The 20,291-nt window shown below is 38.6% G+C and overlaps 1 long non-coding RNA gene across 5 annotated transcripts in view; it reads left to right on the top strand.

The window, feature by feature from the left end:
* LOC110257265 (uncharacterized) overlaps positions 1-20,291 on the top strand; it is a 159,954-nt gene that overhangs the window by 73,754 nt on the left and 65,909 nt on the right. For all 5 annotated transcript variants that reach the window (XR_014831327.1, XR_014831330.1, XR_014831329.1 and 2 more), the window contains exon 3: positions 18,799-18,975. This is a non-coding gene — a long non-coding RNA (uncharacterized LOC110257265). The remainder of the gene's footprint in view (positions 1-18,798; positions 18,976-20,291) is intronic.

Genomic DNA, 20,291 nt, shown 5'->3' with positions numbered 1-20,291 from the left:
TGGAAGTTAAGGGTCAAATCGGAACTACAGCTGCCAGCCTACATCACAGCCACAGCAATGCAGGATCCTTAACCTACTGATTGTGCCAGGGATCAAACCGGTGTCCTCATGGATACTAGTCAGATTCATTAACCACTGAGCCACACCAGGAACTCCCAGACATATACCTTCCCAAGTGTTGTTTCCTGGAATCACAAGGAATCTCAAACTTTTTTTAAATTAAATTATATTGGGGTATAGTTGATTTACAACGTTGTGTAGTTTCAGGTGTACAGCAAAGTACATACATATATCCATTACTTTTCAGATTTTCTCATAGAGGTTATTACAGAATATTGAATAGTATTTCCTGTGCTATACAGTAGGTCCTTGTTATCTATTTTATAGATATTAGTGTGTATATGTTAATCCCCATCTCTTAATTTATTCCTTCCCCCAACATTTCTTCTTTGGTAACTACAAGTTTGATTTCAAGATCTGTGAGTCTGTTTCTGCTTTGTAACTAAGCTCATTTGCATCATTTTTATTAGATTCCACATGTATCCCACATGTAAGTGATATATATATTTGTCTTTCTCTTTTTGGCTTCACTTAGTATGATGATCTGAAAACTTTTAAAAGGCTATCCTAGAGGTTCTACTCTTACCAAAGTTTTCAGTTCCTCAAAAGTGTCTGGTCATATCTGATTAAATGGGCATCCCTCCCAAATATGATATTCCAGGAAACGTCTTGATTTCAGAGTTAATTTTTCCAGTTATGGTCTGGTAAAAGGAGGACAGATTTTTGTTGAACCTTTGCAAACAACTCTATTACTGTGAAAAGTAAGAATACTCAATAACATTTTCTGAAAAATTTATGAAAGCAATGTATTTCATTTTGTGAAAGCAAAATATACTAAATTGTTACAGGGTACAGATATCCTAAGAGGAAAGGGCTTCCTTTCATATCCATAAATTACAGCATTAAAATAACATCAGTGATATTCTAAACATATAATCATGCCTCGGGAGTTCATTTGTCCCAGGTAATTAATTCTTGTTCTATTGCATCTCAGATTAGCAATTTTATGAATTGATCTGCTTCTTAACCATAGAGTTCTGGAAATCCTGACTCAGCCTTCAGTGATAGACTGAAAGTTGTCTAAGCAATGCCAACATAAACCTACAACCAAGTCTGTTCTTTGAAGTGTCATTAATTTAAAGTACCCAGTACCATCCCTTTCTGTGGGGTTCCAAGACAGCATTGTTTGAAGATACAAACTCTGATCTGTAGCTGACTGTAGAACCTTCAGGAAAGCATTAGAGAAAAAACAGCCTATCTGTAGATGATCAAGACTTAACAATAGCTGTGGAAAATGTATTACTGGTGGTTTTTATTTTATTTTGTTATTTTATTTTTTATTACTCAATGAATTTTATTATATTTATAGTTGTACAATGATCATCACAACCAGATTTTATAGCATTTTCATCCCAAACCCTCAGCCCATTCCCCACCCCCCAACCTGTCTCCTTTGGAAAACGTAAGTTTTTCAAAATCTGTGAGTCAATATCTGTTCTGTAAAGAAGTTCATTGTGTCCTTTTTTTATATTCCACATGTAAATGATAGCATTTGATGTTGGTGTCTCACTGTCTGACCGACCTCACCTAACAGGATCATTTCTAGGTCCATCCATGTTGCTGCAAATGCCATTATTTCGTTCCTTTTAATGGCTGAGTAATATTCCATTGTGTATATGTACCACATCTTCTTGATCCACTCCTCTGTCGATAGATATTTAGGTTGTTTCCATATCTTTGCTATTGTATATAATGCTGCAGTGAACATTGGAGTACATGTGTCTTTTTGAGTCATGGTTTTCTCTGGATAGATGCCCAGGAGTGGAATTGCTGGATCAAATGGTAGTTCTATTTTTAGTTTTCTGAGGAATGTAAATTGGTGTAACCACAGTGGTTACACCAATTTACATTCTCTACTGGTGGTTTTTAAAGTGAAAGTTCTGATGAGAATTTATAACAAGAATACTGAAAACTGATAAGTAAATTTGGTTGCTTTTGTGGCATTTAAAATAAAGATAATAGTCATTTCAAAAACATTTTAGATAAAATGTCTATAAGGATAATAATCAGCCAGTTTTCAAAGTCAGTATGTGTTTCATTGGATTCATAAAAATGGATGAACATCATCTTACATATAATAACCTTGAGACATAATGTACATGATATACCCAGGGCATACCAAGCATTTTCTCTAACACTCTTCTGAGAGTATCAAGAATATCAAGTAGAGTAAATTCTGGAGTATGTCCTGAACATCCATGTTTTAATAACAATTCCTAGGTAAGTCTGATGTGCATCTCCAACTAAAAACTGTCCAAGAATACTCTATGTTCAAATTAAAGAAGTAAAATTGCAGCCAAGTTTTAAATAATAAATGCAATTATGACTGAAAACCCTATAGTGCTGTCAACTAACATCATCAGACAAGGAACCACCAGAACTCTGGTAAATATAGGAAACCTCAATCAGAACTACTTCACATTATTTGTGCTTCCCCTCAAGTTCAAATATAGTATTAAAAATGAAGGCACTGACATATCTCCAAGGACTTCCCATGAAGCACAACATTTCTGAAGTATTATATTGATAACATTTTTCTTATACAAATTTAACAGATTTAACCAACAGTTAAAAAGAAAAGCGTGATCCTTTTGCTATAGAAGATGAACGGAGAATAAAATCAAAAATCTAATTACTCTGGAATTGCTCATATCTGCTTAAACATAAAAATGAAATCGAATGCATATTTCATTAGTATGTTGGAAAACGTATGCAAACCTTCAACACATAAAATGAGCTCTTCCTTTAGAGAAGAGTAGAGCTGCCACTAGAGGGCACTATAAACAGATTACAGAACAAAGCCCCAGAAACTGTCTGTCTTGATAATGGAGCATGACTGCATTTGTCTTATAAAATCTTAAACCATTATTAACAAAAGTAAGAAGGTACGTTTCCTTGAGACTTGGAAAATGTTGCTCTCTCATATCTCACTGCCACACAAGTTTCACGGATATCGTGAAAGGGATTCCTCAGCGGGATAAGTGCTGAAAGAATGGTTAGAAGGCTCCTCTTGTCCATTGCTGAGCTGAACCCTTTGTTTCAGGCTTGTTTATTTCAATAGTTTTTTCAAATATTTTATTATACAACATAAAATTAAAACGTAAACACATCGATGTACTCCTCCTAAGATTCAATAAGGCAATATAGGTATTTGCCACAGATATTTTCAAGAAACCAAAAATAGTACAGGTAGAGATGAAGCCTTTTTGAACCCTCTCCCAGTTCCATTTGCCTCCTTCCCTCCTAATACATAACAATTCCAGCATAACTACTATTCTGAAACTGATATGTGTCCATCCCACCCTATGTTTAATAACTATATTACATATAAGGAAGTACCATCCATATTCTATTGTTTTGTTCCAGGGGGCACTATTCTTTCCCTCCATCTATTGTCTCATCTTTATTCCTGCTCCTGTATTAGCAAATACCATTTCTTCCTATTCTTTTAGTACTGTATTTTCAGGCCAGTATACATGCTACATTTAAGGACTTCAGAATCGCAAATCTGATCCTCTCAAATCCCATTCTTCATGTCATCAATCATATTGTTTTTTTTTTACCATCATTGCCTATCACCCATTAATATTTGATCCATATTTCTGAGTGTCGGTAGTGGGGGAAGTATCTGTAAGTATCAGCTCAGATTATCATTAAAAAATCCTCTAGGAGTTCCCGTTGTGGTGCAGTGGAAATGAATTCAGCTAGGAACAATGAGGTTGCGGGTTTGATCCCTGGTCTCATTCAGTGGTTTGCGAATCTGGCGTTGCCATGACCTGTGGTGTTAGTTCGCAGACAGGGCTTGAATCTGGTGTTGCTGTGGCTCTGGCATAGGCCAGCAACAACAGCTCCAATTAGACCCCTAGCCTGGGAACCTCCATATGCCATGGGTGCGGCCCTAAAAAAAGGACAAAAGACAAAAAAAAAAAAAAAAAAAATCTTCTAATTGATCTTCTTTCCAATTCATTTAAACACCATTATCAGATTTTTTATTATTTATTATTAATTTTTATCACGTATAATTGATTTATAATATATTTGTTTCAGGTGTACATAAGAATGATTCTATATTTTTATAGATTATATTTTGTTTAAAGTTATTACAAAATATTGGCTATATTAAGAATGCAGGTTCTATCCCTGGCCTTGCTCATTGGGTTAAGCATCCAGCATTGTCAGAAGCTATGGTGTAAGTCACAGATGCAGCTTAGATCTGGTGTTGCTGAATGGCCTGCAGCTGCAGCTCTGAATCCACCCCTAGCCTGGGAACTTCCTTATGCTGCAGGTGCAGCTATAAAGATAGAAAAAAAAAAGTATCGGCTATATTCCCTCTGCTATACAATATATCTTTGTACCTTATTTACTTTATACATGGTAGTTTGTATCCCTTAATTCCATACTCCATCTCACCCCTCCCCCACCCATCTCCCCACTTCTAACTGCTAGTTTGTTCTCTGCATCTGTGAGTCTGTATTTTGCTGTATTCATTCGGTTTATTTTTTTGATTCCACATATAAGTGATAACATACAATATTTGTCTCTCTGTCAGACTTACGTCACTTAGCACAATATACCCTGTAGGTCCATCCATGTTGTTGCAAATGGCAAATTATATATTTTTTTGTGTGGCTGAGTAATGTTCCATTGTGTATGTATACCACATCTTCTTCATCCATTCATCTACTGATGGATGCTTAGGTTGCTTCCATATTTTATCAATTGTAAATAATGCTGCTATGAACTTTGGGTGCATGTATCATTTTGAATTAGTGTTTTTGAGTTTTTTGGATATATATATAACCTGGAGTGGGATTTCTGGGTCATATGGTAATTCAGTTTTTAGTTTTTGGAGGAAACTCCATACTGTTTTCTACAGTGGCTGCACCAGTTTACATTCTCACCAATACTGTGAAATGATGATAGCCATTCTGATAGGTGAGAGGTGAGGTTTCACTGTGCTTTTGATTTACATTGCTCTAATAATTAGCAACACTGAGCATCTTTTCATGTGCTCATTGGCCATCTGTATATCTTCTTTGGAAAAATGTCTATTCAGGTCTTCTGTCCATTTTTTAATCAGGTTGTTTTTGGAGTTGTATGAGATATTTTTATATCGGATACTAACCCCTTATCAGTTATAATTTTAAAATATTTTCTCTCATTCAGTAGGTTGTATATTCATTTTGTCAGTGATTTCCTTTGATATACAAAAGCTTTTAAGTTTAATTAGGTCCCATTTGTGTATTTTGCTTTTGTTTTCTTTGCCTTTCCTTTTTTGGACCCAAGAAAATATTGCTTTGATTTACATCAAAGGATCTGCCTATGTTTTCTAGGGGTTTTATGATTTCCAGTCTTACATTTAAGTTTTTAAAATCCATTTTGAGTTTATGTTTATACATGGTGTGAGAAAATGTTCTAATTTCATTCTTTTACATGTAAATGTCCAGTTCTCCCAGCACCATTTAATTGAAGAGACTGTCTTTTTTTCTTTGTATATTCCTGCCTCCATTGTCATGGATTAATTGACCATAAGTGGGTGGGTTTATTTCTGGGCTGTCTATTCTGTTCCATTGATCTATGTGTTTGTTTTTATGCCCATACCATGCTGTTTTCATTGATGTCGCGTTGTAGTATAGTCTGAAGCCGGGAATTATGATACATCCAGCTCTGTTCTTTCTCAAGATTGTTTTGACTATTTGGGGTCATTTATGTTTCCATACAAATTTTAAAATTATTCTAGTTCTTGAAAAATGCCATTGATATATTTTGATAGAGATTGCATTGAAATGTGGATTTCCTTGGCTTGTGTAGCCACTTTAACAATATTAATTCTTCCAATCAATGAACACAAAACCTTTCCATCTGTTTATGTCATCTTCAATTTTTTTCATCAGTGCCTTATAATTTTTCAAGTACAGGTCTTTTACCTCCTTAGATTTATTCTAGGGAAATTATTATTATTATTATTTATTTTGCTTTTAGGGCCTCACCCTCAGCATATCAGCATATGGACGTTTCCAGGCTAGGGGTCAAATCAGAGCTGCAGTGGCTGGCCTACACCACAGCCACAACAATGCCAGGTCTGAGCCAAGTCTGCAGCCTATACCACAACTCAAGGCAATACCAGATCCTTAATCCTCTGAGCAGGCCCAGGGATTAAACCCACATCCTCGTGGATACTAATTGGATTCATTACCATTGAGCCACAATGGAAACTCCAATTTTATTCTTTTTAAAGCAATTGTAAATGAGATAGTTTCCTTAATATCTCTTTCTGACAATTCATTGTTAGTGTGTAGGAATGCAACAGATTTCTGTATATTAATTTTGTATCCTGCTACTTAACTAAATTAATTGATGAGTTCTAGTCGTTTTTTGGTGATGTTTTGAGGATTTTCTATGTATAGTATCATGTCACCTGAAAACAGTGAGCATCTTTTTTGTTTGTTTTTTGTGGTTTTTTGTTTTGTTTTTGTTTTTGTTTTCTTTTTATAGCCACAGTTGTAGCATATGGAAGTTCCTGGGCCAGGGGTCAAGGCAGAGCTGTAGCTGCTGGCCTACACCACAGCCATGGTAACACCAGGTCTGAGCCACATCTGTGGACTACACCACAGCTTGCAGCAATGCCAGATCCGTAACCCACTGAGCAAGGCCAGGGATCGAACCTGCATTGTCACAGAGACAACATTAGGTCCTTAACCCATTGAGCCACAACAGGGAAAGAAAAAGTGAGTTCTACTTCTTCATTTCCAATTTAGATTACTTTTATTTGTTTTTTGTTTGTTTTTGTTTTTGTTTTGTTTGAATGCGGTGGCTGAGACTTCCAATAATACTATGTTGAATAAAAATGGTGGGGCATCCTTGTCTTATTCCTGATCCTAGAAGAAATTTTTTGAGTATGATTTTAGCTGTGTGTTTATCATGGCTTTCATAATGTTGAGGTGTGTTCTCTCTATACCCACTTTCTGGAGAAATTATAAATAGATGTTAAATTTTGTCAAAAGTTTTCTCTGAATCCATTGAGATGATCATATGATTTTATTCTTCAATTTGTTAATATGTTTATCACATTGATTTGTGAATATTGAACAATCCTTGCATCCTGGAATAAATCCCACTCATACCTTTTAATGTACTGTTTGATTTGGTATGCTAATATCTTGTTGAGGATTTTTGCATCTATGTTTGTCAGTTATATTGTCCCATAATTTTATTTTTTTTGCATCCTTGTCTGGTTTTGATATCAAGGTGGTTCTGGTCTCATAGAATGAGTTTAGAAGTGCCTTCCTCTGCAATTTTTTTGGATGTTAACTCATCCCTAAATGTTTGATAGAATTCACCTGTGAATCCATATGGTCCTAGACCTTTGTTTGAGAGGTTTTTGCTTTGTTTCGTTTTTTTTACTGATTCAATTTCATTACTAGTAATTGGTTTTTCATATTTTCTATTTCTTCCTGGTTCAGTCTTGTATTTTAGGAATTTGTCCATTTATTCTAGTTTGTTCATTTTATTGGCATATAGTTGTTCATAGCAATATCTTGGGATTCTTTGTATTTTCATGGAGTTGGTTGTAACTTCTTATTCATTTTTTATTTTATTGATTTGGGCCCTCTCTCTCTTTTTCTTGCTAAGTCTGGCTAAAGGTTTATCTTTTTTTTTTTTAATCTTTTCAAAGAACCAGCTCTTAGTTTCATCAATATTTTCTATTGCTTTTTAGTTTTTATTTAATTTATTTCTGCCATGATCTTTAAGGTTTCTTCATCTACTAACTTTGAGTTTTGTTTGTCCTTTTTTTATAGTTCCTTTAGTGTAAGGTTAGGATGTTTGAGGGTTTTATTGTTTCCTGTGGTAGGTTTGTATCATTTATTTCCCTCTTGGGACTGATTTTCTGCATCCTGTAAATTTTTCTGTTTTTTTTTTAAATTGCATAATATAAATTTTGTATTGTTGTGTTTTCATTTTCATTTGTCTCCAGGTACTTTTTTATTTCTTCACTTATCCATTATTTGTTTAGTAGTATATTGCTTAGCTTCCACATGTTTGTAGTTTTTGCATTTTTTTCTTGTAGTTAATTTCCAGCCTCACAGCATTTTGGTTAGAAAAGATGCTTGATACGATTTCAATTTTCTTAATTTTATTGAGAATTGTTTTGTGGCCTAGCATATGATCTGTCCTGGAGAATATTCCATATCCCCTTGAAAATAATGTGTTTCCTGCTGCTTTTGGATGGAATGTTCTAGCTATCTATCTATGTCATTGTCTATTTGGTCTAATGTGTTATTTAAAGCAGTGTTTCCTTATTAATGTTCTCTATGGATGATCTTTCTATTGATGTAAGTGGAGTGTTATAGTCCTTTATTATTATTGTGTTACTATCAATTCCTCCCTTTGTGTCTGTTAATATTTGCTTTATGTATATAAGTGCTCCTATGTTGGGTCATATATATTTACAATTATTACATCTTTTTAGGTTGATCCCTTGATCATTATGTAATGTTCTTCTTTGTCTCTTATTACAATCTTTGTTTTAAAGCCTATTTTGTCCTATATAAATACTGTTATCCTGGTTTTCCTTTGACTTCCAGTTGCATGGAATACTTTAAGTCTTTTAAGTCAGTAATCCTAGAGAGCCACTCTGCTCAGAGCCTCTAGCATGCTAATATGGCTGGGCCCTGACAAGGCAGATTTTGGGGCTGCAGTGGTCCTGAGAGCAATGCACCCACTAGCAGTGACAACTAGAGGTTGTCATCCAGAAGATCCTGGAGCTGGTGCCCACCTACTGATGAGAAGCCAAGTCTTGGGGCTAGTGCTAGTTTATTGGCAGGCAATGCAAGTTCTTGGAGTCTCTGGATACAAGACCCAGAGTTCCCAAAGCTAGTGTTAGGCCACTAGTTTGTGGGGTTGGTTCCTGACACAATCTGGTGCATGGTCCAGGGTGTCTCAGAACTTGTATCAGCTCACTGGTGAGTGGGGCTAGATAACAAGGGTTGCTGGCTGAGGAGCCCAAAGTGTCTCAGAGATGCTGATATTGGCCTGCTGCTGGGCAAGGCTGAAGCTCAGTGGGTTCCAGGACTGGTGCTGGCCAGTGGTGGGTGGCCTGAGTCCTGCCATGGCAGGCTTTAAGCTGCAGTGGTCCTGGGGCTGGTGTCCACCTGCTAGAGGGTGTGGCTAGGGCACACAGGGTCCTGGGGCTGTTGCCTGCCTATTGGCGAATGGAGCTGAGACCTGAGGTCTTTGGCCTGGGTATCCTGGGTCTATTTTTTCACACACTGGTATGTGGGACAGGTCCTGGTTCCTCTTGTGGACATAGCTGTGTCCAGGGACAGCTTTGGGATAACGGAATCTTAAGGCAGCCTGCCTGCTGGTAAGTGGGGCTATGTCCCTCCTTGTCTAGTTGTTTGGCCTGAAATGTTCCAGTACTGGTGAGTAGAGTTTCGTGGGTGGAGCTGAGGCTGGGTCCCAAAGCTAAAAGCTAATAAGCTGGAGGGAGGATTGCAAATGGCACCTGCCAGCACCAGGGTCAGTGTGGCAGAATGAGCTCCCCAAAGTTTTTGCTGCCAGTGTCTATGTCCTGAGAGTAAATTCAAGTTGTCTCCTGCCTCTCCAGGAGACTCTCCAAGATCAGCAGATGGATCTGACCTAGGTTCCTTTCAAATTGCTGCTTCTGTCTTAGGTCCCGGAACATGTGAGATTTTGTGTGCAACATTTAAGAGTGGAGTCTCTATTTCACACAGCCCTGCTGGCCTTCAAAGTCAGATGTTCCAGGAGCTCATCTTCCCAGGGCAGGATCCCCAGGCTGAAGACCCTGATATGGAACTCAAAGTCCTAGCTTCTTGGGGAGAATTTCTAATTGTAATTACTCTCCCATTTTTGAGTTCCCCACCTGGGGACATGGGTGTGAATTCTCCCCTCCTACCCATTTTTCTGTGCTTCCTTCTTTGTACTTTCAGTTGTAGAAAATATTTTCTGATAAATTCCAGATTTTTCTCATCACTAGTTGCTCATAAATAGTTGTGCTTTGGGTGTGTCCACAAGTGGAGGTGAGCTCAGGGCCTTTCTACTCCAGCATCTTGGCCAAGCTCCTCTACTCTGATTATCACTATCAGATTAATTTTTCAAAGCATTGCTTTCTTTTATTATACCTATGACCATTATATTAATTTCTAGATCAAGTGTTCACTGATAATATTTGAACCCATATAATATGTCCCATCATATTTTTCCTAACTTCTCTCATTGTTTCCAGACATCGCATGTTCCCCTAATCTAGATGATGGCCCTTCCTCACTGGCCCACAGTACCTTCCATATTCATTTCTGCATCTGTGCTTTCCATTACACCTGTAAGCAAATTTTCTCTTCTTTTCCTCCAAATCAGGTTGTTCCTCCTAAATCCACCTAGGGACCAATTTGTGAGAAAGTCTTGTGCCAACTATTCCATTTCTATCTTTATCTCTTGTCTCATCTCTTAAGATTCTAAAAGTCTATCACACAGTTTGACAATCATCATACACTCTCCCAAGTCCTCTGTATTCCTTAAAGGATCATTTCTTCTTGGCTGGAAGATAGGGGTGGTTGTTTATTGTCTGTTTCATTTAACTGACAGATGCAATAGCATTTTTTAGTTCAACTTCAAAACACATTAGCAATTAAGTTCAAAGCATCCGTGTCCTGTGTGTGTAGAGACTTTACTAGGCTGGTTTTATGAAAGATTTTCAATTCAACCAGTGCTCTCCATCTCTCATTATTTCATATCACTGTTACAATGATTCAAGTATTTAGTGAGAATGTATGTGCAAGTCTTTATGCTATGCATTATGTGGAAATACACTGGCATAAAAAAAGCTTACCTACCCATAGAAATCATGCACAAGAAATGGTAGATTGGACTGCCTGTGTCCAAATCTCAGTTCTACCCCATACTGGCTGTGTGACTTTCAAAAATTCCTCTCCAGGCTTTAGCATGTCATGCAAGAAAAAAGCAAACAAACAAACAAAAAACCCAAACAAAAAAACATTAAATGGCCAAATTTCTGAAGCAAATTATTCATTGGGAAACAATTAAGTGTGTCGGTCTCCAGTTACTCATTCTAGGACAGCACATAGCAATCTGGCATATCTGGATTTCAGGTTTCAGGAGAGGTGCCCTCTACCCCTGGGCTGTGGAGCTTTTAAGCTGTGTGATTAGGAAAGCCCAGCTTCCTCTCTGGTGGCATCAGGGGCTGGAATACAGGAGCAGCATGGCAGGGTGGAACCTTGCCTCCAACTCTGTCCTTCCAACTCAGCACTGGTGACTGAGGGTAGCACCAGCTATTCTGTCTGCAAGATCAGAGAGCTGAGGTACAAGCCAATGGCAGGATCCATCACATCAACATTCAGGACTCAGAAAACACCAGCTCTTGTTGGTAAGAAGAGAAGTATAAAGGGCAAGACCCTTATTTGTCTACAGTGCATGGTTTAAGGCAATCAAACCTGATCAGTTTCCATGGAAATTTGCAGTGAGACAGCACTTTTCTATAAGATCAGCCTGAAAAGGATCAGTTTTGCATAAGTCATTCTTTCTTCATATTTTCCTCATCTGTAACACAGACGTAATAGTAGTAGCTACTTTTATGGGGTTAGTGTGAGTTTAAATGAATTATATATAGTGTGTATAAAAGAGTAACTGTCAGATACTAAGGGCTCAATATGCAGCCTTTATTAGGTGTACATATAATTACAACACAAATACCTTTCAAGTGCTACCATGCTATAGGAGTTCAGAGTGCGTCACTAACTAGAATTTCCAGAAATAATAATCTACATGAATCCATCATTTGCCTCCTCTCAAATCTGCCTCTACATAATCTCAGATCTTGTTGTGTTGTCACTCTCCCTGTCTGGATTCTGAACCCTACCTTCAGATAGAAATATCTCCTTGTTTTGATCCCTAGACCTTAAGGCCTGTTCCCATCTGGACCTTGCTTCTGCCTATAAGCTAGCTTGTCTAGATGGCCAATCCCTGCCTGACTCCTCCTTACCTGTGGACATTCCAGACTTCCTAGAGACCTTATCTCCACCTGAGGCCCTGACGCTATTTGCCTTCCCACACCCTACGACCTCTCATTCACCCTGGGCTGAGGTCACCAAGAGTCTGTCATTTAATCAAGCTTTATCCTAAATCCTTTCTCCCTCTGAGGCTTTGTCCTTTATCTTCCTCTCCCTTTATAAAGGATATTTTTTTCAACCATGTCCATGGCATTTAGAAGTTCCTGGGATAGGGGTTGAATTCAAGCTGCAGCTGTGACCTATGCCACAGCTACAGCAACATTGGATCCTTAACTCACTGTGCCAGGCCAGCACCTCAGAGACAGCACCAGATCCTTAACCACCACACCACAGCAGGAACTCCCATGAGGTTATTTTTTAACTATTTTATTTTATTTTATTTTATTTTTTTGCTTTGCTTTTTAGGGCCACACCTGAGGCACATGGAGGTTCCCAGGCTAGGGGTCCAAACAGCTATAGCTGCCAGCCTACGCCACAATCATGGCAATGCCAGATCCAAGCCACATCTGCAGCCCACACCACAGCTCACAGCAACGCCGGATCCTTAACCCACTGAGCAAGGCCAGGGATTGAATCCACAACCTCATGGATCCTAGTCGGGCTCCTTAACTGCTGAGCCACGAAAGGAACTCCTTAACTGTTTTTAAATTGAAGAGTAGTAGCTATAAATGTTACATGTGTACAGTAGACTGATTCACAATTTTTAAAGGTTATACTCCATTTACAGTTATTATAAATTATTGGCTATATTCTGCATGTTTTACAGTGTATCTTTGTAGCTCATTTTATACCTAATAGTTTGTATCTCTTACTCCCCTACCCCTATATTTCTCCTTTTCCTTCTCTTTCCACACTGGATACCACTAGTTTGTCCTCTATATATAGGAGTGTGCTTTTTTTTTTTTTTTTTTTTTTTTTTTGCTTTTTAGGGCTGCATCTGTGGCATATGGACGTTCCATGGCTAGGGGTCAAATTAGCTGCAGCTGCTGGCCTACACCACAGCCACAGCAATGCAGGATCAGAGCCGCATCTGCAACCTACACCACAGCTCACAGCAGCACCGGATTCCTAACCCACTGAGCAAGACCAGGAATGGAATGTGCATCCCCATGGGTACTAGTCAGGTTCATAACCCACTGAACCACAATGAGAAATCCCTTCCTCTTTTTTGTTATAGTCACTAGTTTGTTGTATTTTTATTTTTTTAGATTTCATATATAAGTGCTATTCTACAGTATTTGTCTTTCTCTCTCTGACTTATTTCACTTAGCATAATACCCTCCAAGTCCATCCATATTGCTGCAAACAGCAAAATTTCATTCTTTTTTACAGAGTAGTATTCCTGTGTGTGTGTGTGTGTGTGTGTGTGTGTGTGTGTGTGTGTGTGTGTGTGTGTATCACATCTTCTTTATCCATTCATCCATAGATGGACACCTAGTTTGCTTCCACATCTTGGCACTTGTAAATAATGCTGCTACAAACATTGGGGTGCATGTATAATTTTGACTTAGTTTTTTGTGTGACTTTCTGGATATATACCCAGGAGTGGAATTACCGGGTCATATTGCTAGTTCAATTTTTAGTTTCTTGAGGAACCTCAATACTGTTTTCTGCAGTGGCTGCATCAATTTACATTCCTACCAACAGTGTACAAGGGTTACATTTCCTCCACATCCTCAAAAACAATTGTTATTTGTGTTCTTTTTTTATAATAGCCATGCTAGGAGTGGTATCTCAGTGTGGTTTTGATTTGCATTTCCCTGATGATTATCAATGTTGAGCAATTTTTCATGTGCCTGTTGGCCACCTGCATTTCCTCTTAGGAAAAATGTTTTTTTTCAGGTATTCTGTCCATTCCCCCCGTCCCCCACCGGATCCTTAACCCACTGAGTGAGGCCAAGGATCAAACCCACATCCTCATGGATCCTAGTCAAGTTCATTAACCGCTGAGCCACGAAGGGAACTGTCCATTTTTTAAATCAGGTTGTTTGAGTTTTTTGGTGTTGAGTTATATAAGCTATTTATATATGTTTGATATTAATCCCTTATTGATCATATCATTTGCAAATATTTTCTTCCAGTCAATAGGTTATCTATTCATTTTGTTGATGGTTTCCTTTTCTGTGCAAAAGCTTTTAACTTTAATTAGTTCCCATTTATTTATTTTTGCTTTTATTCCCTTTCCTTTAGGAGATGGATCCAAAAAATATTTCTGTGATTTATGTCAAAGAATATTCTGCTTATGTTTTCCTCTAGGAGTTTTATAGTATCCAGTCTTACATTTAGGTCTTTAATCCATTTTGAGTTTATTTTTTGTGTATGGTATGAGATAATTTCCTAATTTCATTCTTTTACATGTAGCTGTCCAGTTTTTCCAGCACCACTTATTGAAGGGATTGTCTTTTCTCCATTGTATATTCTTGTCTCCTTTGTTGTAGATTAATTGATCATATATGAAGGTCATTTTGATGGTTAATTAGGCATGTCTTAATCATTTCAGGCTGCTATAACAAAATACCATACACTAGGTGGCTCAGACAACAGTCATGTATTTCTCACTGTTCTGGAGGCTGGGGGATCCACGATCAAGATGCTGGCAGATTATGTGTCTGGTGAGAGTCCTCTTGCTGGCTCGCATATGGTTGCCTTCTTGCAACTGATTCCATCTTGAGGGCTCTGCCTCATGATCCAGCACATCCAAAGGTCCCACCTCCAAATGCCATCACACTGGGGGTTAGAGCTTCAGTGTGCGAATTTGTGGGGAAGGGAAAAACATACATTCAGTCCATAGAAAGACTCTACCACCTGATATAACTTCTGTTCTGACTTTTCCTACTTTCTCAATCTTCTCACCTCTTAGAGCATTTCTTCGGAGTGATAGAACTAAAACATATACTTTAGGAGTTCCCATCGTGGCTCAGTAGTTAACGAACCTGACTAGTATCCATGAGGATGTGGGTTCGGTTCCTGGCCTCACTCAGTGGGTTAAGGATCTGGCATTGCCCTGAGCTGTGGTGGAGGTCAAAGATGTGATTTGGATCCTGTGTTGCTGTGGCTGTGGTGTAGGCCAGTAGCTACAGGTCCGAATGGACCCCTAGCCTGGAAACCTGCGTATGCCATGGGTGCAGCCCTAAAAAAGATTATATGTATATATTTTAGAGGAGACCGTAAGGCATACAGTAGGTGATCAGGGATGAATAAAGCAAAACTGTAGATATCAGGGAACTTGACTTACAGGAGAGACAAGATAAAACAATCTGATATATTTATTCATAACAGAATTGTATAATAGGGTAGTCAAGACATGTGATAATCACTGAGAAAGAAGTGTATGGGTCAGAAATCAATTTTTCGCATCTACCATGTGCCAGATACTGGGTTTGGAAGCGAGAGAAAGGACTGTTTCTTCAGGCATAACGTACTTGGAGCCTGAGTTCACAAAGCTGGTAGAAATAAGAAAATCCTGTAAACTCATTTCCATATTTGTTCAAGTATCTATTCTATTTATCTGTCTTGTTGAATCACTTCAGAATAAATGAATCATCGAGACATTTCATCCCTTAATACTTCAACATGCATTTCCCCCCCAAAAAAACTTTAAAAAATAAAACAAAGGCCATCTATATAACCACAACACCACTATCATCTAATAATTAGCAAGAATTCTCTAATCCACTATGCATCTGTGCTTTATTACCACTTGCTGCTCCCTCACAGATGCATTAGCTGCCTTCTATGCTCTGAGCCCCAAGAGGCTGACTTGTACAGACTGCCATAGCCAGGCTCCCAAATGGGTTCAGCCAATGGGAGGTGCCCACAGGCACCAGAGGCCAACAGAAGCACCAGTAGGAGATAAGGGTGTGGAGATAGGCTGGGATGCTTTTTCTCTTCTCCCTGCTGCAGGGTTGCTGGTTTGGCTTTGTCTGCATCTACCACTGTATCTCCTGTGAAGCAGCACCCCCTGACACAGCTCTAGCTGTGACTGAGCTCTTAGAACTGCCTCCACACCTGCTCATTTGGGTCTAAGAGTGGCTGGCAATGGCCTTCCTATTAATGCTGGGTACCTCAACATCCTTTGTTGATTCCTTTAGCCCTGACCACACCTCTCAGTAGTCTTGTCATTAAATGCTTCATCAGTAAGTTCTCCTGAGTTTGACATCATTTTCCTGCCATATTCAAGTGTTCGCCATTGGTTCAAAGTGGTTTGATTTTTTTTTTAAGTTTTTAACCAAAATCCAGTCAAAGATCCTGCACTGAGCTTAGTCTCTTAATCTAGCAACTCCTCCTTTTTTCCTTGCCATTGACTTTAAGAGATCAGATCAAAAGTCTATGGAAGTCCCTCATTCTCAGTGTGTCCAGTTGTGTCCTCATAGGTATACAGGTGCTTCCTCGTGTCACTTAATTTGTTCTCTGCTTTGTAGTCCTTTAACTTGAATCTAATCAAGCCTTCAGACACAACTTCCACTTAAACACTGTGGTTAGAACACTGGTGGTGACAAATAGTTTATAAAGCAGTATCTCAGGAGTCACATGGCATCATTTATAGCAGGACAATCAGATATTACGTTCAATTACCAAGTGATAAAAGCCTCATGTATCTATCATAAAAGCTGCTCCCCCATCTTTAGCTATTGGCAATTCACCTATCAAGTGATACTTTGGTACCATGTTATTTTCTAGTTTTCTGTTGACTCAACCATTCTAACAGTTTTAGCATTCATTATGGATGCTTGCCTTGGTCAATTATTTCATTATGTCTTGCAAACTAATTTTTTCTATTTATATCATTACTTCTACATGTATTAGCTGGTATTCATCTATAAATAAGAGCTTTAATGGCAGGGACTATTTATTTTTCCTAACTATACTTGCTACTGAAGCAGGATAAACCCTAAGTTTTTCACCTCAATTACTTACCCTCAAATCAGGCAATCAATGTAATACTATTACAAGTATAAATTCTATACTGTTTCATTAATGAAGCCTCAGAATTCTGTACAATTAAGCTTGGACTGGTTATCATGGAAACTGAATGCTAAACCTTCTGATAAACAATATATTCAATTCCATCTGCCTTCTTACATTCAATTACTGCTGCGAGGTCCCTGGCCAGCCCTGATGGTCCATACACTTCTAGCACTGATAGACACAGACTTCTCGTAGCACGAACCATAGGAATAAAAACCATTATCAGTAGCTGGCAATTATACCACAATTAGATTGCACGTCTCATAGGAGCACTCAAGGTGCATTCAAAGGGGCTATTATCTCTTCTCTATTAGCTATTAGTTTCACAATTCTTTGATCACAAGATCTTAAAGCTTTGCTCTCTTGGGGCATTGCTTTCTCCACATGTATACTGAAATAAGGCATTTTGCTCCTCTATGTGCTTCTGTCTGGAAGAAATAATAGATTTTTAAAAGCTAGGCAGTGGGACTTCTAGGTTCTGTTTGGATTTTTATAAGCAATCATTTGAGGGCTGACTTTTTGTCCTCTCAGCACACCTTTGACTGTCTCCCTCACTCCCTGTGAACTGCCACAGGTACTTGCTTCTGGCAGCAGCAGCGGGTTACCAAGCTTCCTGTTAGGGCACCTCACTGCTTCATCTGTGTGGCCCTGGACTTTTCTCTGCAGCCCCCACCTCTTAGTAGCTGTTCCTCTATCACAAACACTGCATCAGAGGGAGAAAATGGTCTGAAAAGAAAAGGCTGAAATGGCCATCATCAAATAATAATGTCTTTCTCCAATTAGACTAACAGTAAGTAGCTGAAATGTCTGACATCCTATGGTCATCACAAATGAAGCCTCCCTTGTAGTTGATGAAATCTTTATCTTCACTGAGAAAACAAGAACAAGCCACGTACGCCAAAAGCATTTAAGGCTGTGCTAACGAAATTGTGATACAGTCTGTCTGGTCATTGGCCTCTTTGCTCCCCAAACCAGTCTTTCACCCTACCTCCAACCCATTCTACTCCAGGTTATAGGAACCGTCCCCTGAAAACACCAATTCCCAGTGTATTCATTTTCTATTGCTGTATGACAAATCACCACAAACTTAGTGGTTTGAAATAACACCCAGTAATTACCTCCTAGTTCTGCAGTTCAAAGCTCGGGTGAGTTCAGCTGGCTCGCTGCTCAGGATCTTGCAAGGCCACATGGAGATGGCCGCTGGCTCTTATCTGCAGGCTTGAGGAAGGACCCTCTTCCCAGCTCCTTCAGGTTGCTGGTCCAGTTCAGTTCCCTGTAGCTAGAGGACTCAGCTCTCGTTGCCTTACTGGCTGTCAGCCAGAGGCTAGACCTTGCTAAGTCATGGACTGGGGGCCGCCCAAGAGTAGCATGACCAGAGCTCAGTGTGCGGTGAACACCAAAGAAGCTAGCCCCTCAAGACCGTTGGATAACACTCCTCAGAACTAGGCTTTCTTTCTTACAGGAGAATCTAAGCCAGGGGTTGACAAACTGCAGCCTGAGGGCCAAGTCTGGTCTGCCACCTGTTTTTGCACAGCCCTGTGAGCTAAAAATGGTTTTTCCTTTTTTAATGTTAAGTTTGAAATGGTTACGTAAATAGCTATGTAATGCTATTTTGCAGCTTAGCCCGCAAAGGCTGAAATATTTACTATCTGGTCCTTTACAGAAAGAAGTAGTGGGTCCCTGAATTCTCTCCAGAGTATAGTTCAAACCTGGCAGGTCAGAAGAGAGAGCCTGAGGGAGCGAAGCTCTGATGTGTGGGGAGGGAAGGAGATAGAAGACACCCCACGTAGAAAAGAACGAAATCCTGTTCTTTTGCAAGGCAGGCCTGAAAACCGAAACGGTAAGTCTCCCTGGAATGGAGTGTTATTTTTTAAGTCTTTGCTAACTTGCCGTAAGAAAAATGCCCTTGTTTCAATTTGCATATCATTTGGTTTCTAATAAAGTTGGAGTTGGATTTTTTCCTATGTTAATTTGAAAGTGACGATGTTATTTGAAAGTGTTATTGCAAGCAACTGCCACAAATAAAATGAACAGATTTCTGAACCAAGGACAAAACCAAAATAGTATCTATAAAGCTAAAATCATCTATAAAGTGGAAAATGTGTGAACATTCCAACCAAAAATGAGCAAATGTTTACTCTTTTAAATGTGTTAATACTCAAAAAAAAAAGGGGGAAATTTTGAAGCATTGCTTCTGAGTCCAAAATTTCATAGCTGGGCATTTGGAAATACTTAGGGTAGTTTCCTAGTACTTAGGGTAGTTTAGTGGTTCACTTCCCTATCAGTTTTATTAAACCAAATAATTATATTACTGAGACAAATGTTACCAGAGATGCAGAAAAACATTTTTTTCATAGGAAAAATGGAGTCAAGACTATTGAGTTTTGATTTGCAATAAGAGTATTTTCTCTTGAAGGAACTGTAAAAGTTTTATCACTGTTAGTGCGTATTTAGAAAACCTGTCTGCATTCTGCTCTTATTCAAGAGTAACATCCTCTTTCATGACCAAAATATGATCATTAAATTCCATTCTCCTTTAGAGAAATAGTTGATTCCAAGTCCACATCAGGACATTTACAAAATGAGTCAGATATGTTTTTGTGCCAGGAAGCAAGGAAACAAACTCCGAAGAATTCGTGTCAAAAGTACATAAACACTAAACTGAAAAGGCTCCTGCTGCAAGTTGGGACAAACTGAGAAAAAAGGGATGATATCAATGCTTAAAACACCAGTATATAGAAATTCAGTGGTTACACTGCTATTCATGAAAGACTCATGGATCACCATCTAAATCTGCTAGGTTACCAGCTCTTGACTCTCAAAATTGGCAGAAGAAAAGAATCAAGACTTCACTTTTCCTGAAAAAGCTGTATTTCAGCTTATCTAAGAGTTGGTGAGGTCAAGTTCTTTGCAAAAAAAATTCTACCTAATAAATGCAGAAAGAATGATAGACTCAGAAATTTTCTGTTTTTCAATCTCAGTGAAACAGTGGATCTCGGAAATGATTAATAGTTGATAAAACATGAAGTGCAAAATTGCTGGGGACTTTATAATGGAGGGATCCACTTATCAACTCCTAACACACTAATCAATCTTGGCATCACTGAAATTAGGCCTCTACATTGTGCTTCAAAATATGAGGCAGCAGGAGCCATA

The sequence above is a fragment of the Sus scrofa genome, chromosome 16 (genome assembly GCF_054392235.1).
Source record: "Sus scrofa isolate SSC_HxYL_T2T_F1_AM1 chromosome 16, Sscrofa_HxYL_maternal_Yorkshire_Landrace_v2.0, whole genome shotgun sequence".
Classification (NCBI taxonomy): Eukaryota; Metazoa; Chordata; class Mammalia; order Artiodactyla; family Suidae; genus Sus; species Sus scrofa.
The sequence above is the reverse complement of the archived record's forward strand: the minus strand, read 5'-3'. Positions and strand labels throughout refer to the sequence as shown.